The 4949-nt window shown below is 33.1% G+C and overlaps 1 long non-coding RNA gene across 1 annotated transcript; it reads left to right on the top strand.

Annotated features, from left to right (window-relative positions):
• The first annotated feature begins 2010 nt into the window (after positions 1–2010).
• LOC147160355 (uncharacterized) lies at positions 2011–4225 on the top strand. The gene is made up of 3 exons (XR_015097364.1): positions 2011–2098; positions 3786–3897; positions 4047–4225. It is a non-coding gene; the product is annotated as an uncharacterized LOC147160355 (long non-coding RNA).
• Positions 4226–4949: the final 724 nt, after the last annotated feature.

The raw sequence follows: 4949 nt of genomic DNA, 5'->3' as shown, positions 1-4949 counted from the left end.
ACGTAAGAAAATGGTCTGTTCTCCTAAAAGAGGACACATTTGGTCACCCTACCATATACTATAAATGAATTGCCTTAAACTATTACCTTTTATCACTTTGACAATCTCTGGAGTACAATTTATATTGTAAATAAACATTTTAACCCTACCTGTTGCCTTTATAAATACTTTAAAACAAAAATAAACCATACAGAAATACAGATTCTTAGTCAATAAAACAGAATCTTGAGCAATAGCATTGCTAAATATTTACCAAGGAGCGTTAGCACACTCCATTGGATGAAAATGGTAATGTTTTACTATGCAGTAAATTATACAATGAACATAAAATATAGCAACATTAGTTAAACAATGAAACATTGCTCCAATACAAACCTCGGTCCCTTCTCAGCCAGGTGCTAAAGAATCGTTCACCGAATTAGTTGTAAACTTCAGTTTTCTCTGATTTCTTGTGGCGCGCACACATCTTCTCTGCACTTGGAAGACGGCGCTACTAATGGCACTGGCAGTATGTCGGTTACTTACGTCAGTTTCACCAGTTTATGAGACCTTTTCCTGTATTCTTCAAAATAAAAGTATCAGCTATATTATAATAGCACAATAAAACAACGCAATTCTGCAATACAAAAATGCAAAAACAAAAATAATAGCAGGGTCATTTACATATTTTATTTTAGAAAACCTGAGAGGGAATTTTTTTTTTAATCTTTTTTTTTGTCCTGCAATTTGGCGCCCCCTCCAATAGATGACACCCTAGGCGACCGCCTAATTTGCCTATGCCCTGGGCCGGCCCTGCATATAGGTAACTGAAAACCTGTATTATTAAAATAAAAATAAAAAAGTACCACTTTTCATTGAGACAATCAATTAATCATCATATGCAATACTGTTACTAAATTTCTTATTCATTTAAATTTAATTATTCACTGATGAGCTGAATTATTTATGTGAGCTGGAAAAGGAGACGTTTATTTCAATATCAAATTTCTTTCAGCTTCATGTATTTCTATACCTGTATATAGCAAGAAAAAAAGTGAGTAATTGACACGCAACCCAAAATTTTTAGAATTGCATGCATTAATTAATAATTTAATCCTTACACTGTACGGCACTCTCGTCCACGTCATATTAGTGTGATACAGTGGTGCAACTTTTTAATTCTTTGAACATATCCAGTATCATTTTCACGTGATAGATGCATACTGTATGCCCAAGTCAACCTCTGAAAAATTTAATTAAATTGAAATTATCACAAAGCAAGCTTGGTCTGAGGAGGTGCAGAAGTTTTCCTCATTTAACGCCATTAAGCTGCAGTGAGCGGAGAGAACAACGACATCATTTCATGTCCTTGAAATACAATTTATTGGTGCGATAATTTTATATATATATATATATATATATATATGATATGTGTTGATATGATATGATATGATATGTGATAATTTCATCTTTCTCACAACTGTTATTAAACTGTTGTGATCTTGGCGCAAATCCATTGCCATGCGTGGTAAAACAGGCGCAAATTTGCTCCCAGCCAGGGCTGGGACTCATTTTCAGGCCTGGAGTTTCATGGCTCAGACCGGCTCACTTTAGTTTATAGTGTTTTAATGAAGATGTATATTTTTTATGTATTAATGTATCAATCTAAAATAGATTAAACATTCCAATAAGTAACGTCAATCGTTATATTGTATACACTGTAAAAACAAAATCTTCGGTCAAGTAGATTTTAATTAATGTAGTAGATCAAAAGTATTCAATATAATTGTGTCTATGGTTTTGTGGCAATTATTTAATTAAAATTTAAACAAAAATGTTTGGGAATAAAAACCATTCATTCTAGTTAAATAAAATATAAGCATCTTTTTTCAAATAAATTCCAAACAGAGAGAATATGGAGTGAATTCAAGTTAATGTAACCAAGCAGTTTTCAATTGAAAAGCACTTCCTGTCAAATTGCGGCAATGCGGAAGCGGAACCAGACATGCATATACGCCCGCAAAATCCTGAAGACTGGCAGTTCTGCCTGAAATAAGAAAAAGAAGAAGACTGGCACTGGCAGTTTTATGCGTCCTTCTTCGACAGAGAGAAGCTTCTGGTAAGTTGCTCCGTGTTGGTTTTCAAATATTTAATTATTCTGTTTAAGTCTTCGCATGATGATTTACAGAATGTGGACGTTTACATTTCACTATTTCGTTACAGGTAGCATGTATTAAGAATTGTTAGCAAGCACTTTAATTCGTAGTTTAGTTCCTAACATATACCGGCTGAAATAAAAATCCTCCATTTATGATTCAGAAAATTCTAAAGGGTGATAGTGGGCGACTTGTATCAACTGTACATTAGGCCTACAACATTTTCACCGTGAGCGAATTTAAAGCTTGAGTTCAGCCCAGTTTGCGTCTATATGTGGAAAGTCCTGTGTTGTGTTGTATTGTGTCGTCTCGTCTTGTGTCCAGTAATCAACATGGACATTGCTCTCCAGCACAGTTATATTAATGCTCATGTATCTGTTAATTTTGGCTACCGTCAAATGTTGACAAGTACAGTATAGGCTATGCTAACTCATTACGTCCGTATTGTTGTTGATATAAAAAAAAGAAAAGTGGGCCATATTGTTCAAACAGGTTGAAAACAAGCCTGAACAGTTGGCAGATGATTGCGCGTTCCACTGCCGACCTCACCTCACCAATTCCCTCATAACCGCATTTTCCTGGTTAAGCCCAGGGACCTTAAGAAAGGTTTTTATTAAATAATAAAAATACAACAATATAACGGGGAAGGGAGTTCAGCCCAGTTTGGGAGGGGGGTTAATGTAGGGCTGCTGAAGCTTAAAAAAAGAAAAGAAAATAAAGCATTTGAGTATCCTCCTGAAAATTGTATTGAATAATCAAGTATTCGTATCATGAACATTTTGCTCAGTTAAAGAGCAATTATGAAAACAAAAAGATATTAATACATTTCACTAATAACAACTGACCAAATGCAGAGCTGCCAACCAACTCCCTTCCAGAATAATTTGTCAGAATTTTCATATTTTTTAAATTATACCAAGAATATTACTGCGGGGCAGTTATTGCAGTAAATTATGCAGTAGGATAAAATAAATTTTGCATACTGTTCAATTGCACAACAATCATTATCATCATTGTTAATAAATTGTGGCTTCAGTATATGTTATTTTATCATATTAAAACATAATCAAGTGGAGAGTGACGTGAATGATGCTTTTCATCACAAAGATGTGAGTGTAAAAGTGGTTGAAAAGGTAAACTAAATGTTGATTAATGTTCTTATCTGTTGCTGTAAATATGCTATGATTCACTTATTAAATAATAATCCTCAAGAAGGAATTTAAGGTCTTTATCCAGCTTAGGAAATAGGAGAATTTGATCAAATTCACAGTTTTTAAATGATGACAAACATTAATGTTCTAAATCTTTGGTCCTAGATAGATAGGCTAACTTAAGGTGTCCAATAATTGTAACAGATTTAAAAGGCAAAACAAAGTGGCCTAAATAGAATAACTCACATTTTGTCAAAATTATAAAAACTATTAAACTACATACATAAAGTGCATGGGGACTAATTAATACATAAAGTGCATGGGGACTAATTAACATGATCAAAGATCCCATACAGACATGCTTTTGATGATGTATTAAAAAAAAATAAAAGTCTACTTTGAATATTAATTTGTCTAATATATTAAAAAATAAAAAAGTTGAGTTATATCATTAAAACCCTGTTGGCACTTCTAATATTTTAAATCGTCTTTTCCTTAGGTGCTGCTAAATGAGGTAGCAGTGTAAAGTCTGTGGATTCAGAGCGACAACAAGGGCTGACCTTCTGCAGCATTACAGACTACAGCACAGGAAATTTGAGATTGGAAATTTGGTACCTTGTCTTGATTATGGTTGTCCCTGCTCTTTTAAAACATTAAGTGCCCTTTGTCAAGATATCATGCAGAGGATGAAGCTAAATGGCTTGCTTGTAACATATTTGTGACAGTTTTGTATCAAGACACTTCCAATTTCATGTTGCAGGACACTGAAAACATGGCATTTGACCAGCTGATGAGGGCCATTACTGTGACCAGAGCTTCTACAAGCAACAAAGGCATTGTAGGAGTTGTCATTGAAGGTGTGGAAGTCATCACATGACTTGGAGATGTTGCCAGAGCATGTTCGGTCCTCCTTGGCTTGACCTATGCATTGAATCTAGATTACCCCACTCACCTGAAGTACACATTTGAGGTTTTCCAAAATCTTTTTATGGAACTGGATGACGCAAAGCTCCCAAACAAAGTACAGTCCCTCAAGAGCAAACTTCTGGCTTGAACAGGTTGCTATTTATTTATTTATTTATATGCTACAGTGTTTTTGCAGTGTTTGAAAATTGTTAAATATTTGCATGTCAGCACTGATTTGGAATGCATGCAAATATTTTTGTTTTTGTTTACTGTTAATGGATTGTGCATTATTATTTTATTTTTATTTTTATTTTTTTATAAATTATTGTAGTTTCAAGTCAAAGCTGTTATGGCTAAAAAGAGAAGACTTGTGCACACTGTTTTTGCTATATAATGTGTGAGAGAATGTTTAATAAAAGTTATTTAACTGTCATGGTATTTTGTATTCTGTGCTTTTTGGGACATAATTACGTGAGAAAAAATATATATATTTAGATTTAATTGTGTAAATACAATTGTAATCAATTCATGTAAATGATTATTACTCAATTATACATCATTGATATGAGTAATTAAGTTTCATTAGTACTATTTACACAATTAGAATGTATATATTTTTCATATCAACTCAATATTTTTATTTAGGTTTTAATTAATTATTTTATGGCTTTCTATTCAAAGCTACTCATATTAAATGTATAATTATTAAGGGTCTCATTTAATTAACACTTACTCAATACTAAACGTGAAATGTAAT

Source organism: Leptonotus elevatus, chromosome 16, assembly GCF_054856555.1.
Source record: "Leptonotus elevatus isolate MCC_2025b chromosome 16, RoL_Lele_1.0, whole genome shotgun sequence".
NCBI classification, from domain to species: Eukaryota; Metazoa; Chordata; class Actinopteri; order Syngnathiformes; family Syngnathidae; genus Leptonotus; species Leptonotus elevatus.
The sequence above is the reverse complement of the archived record's forward strand: the minus strand, read 5'-3'. Positions and strand labels throughout refer to the sequence as shown.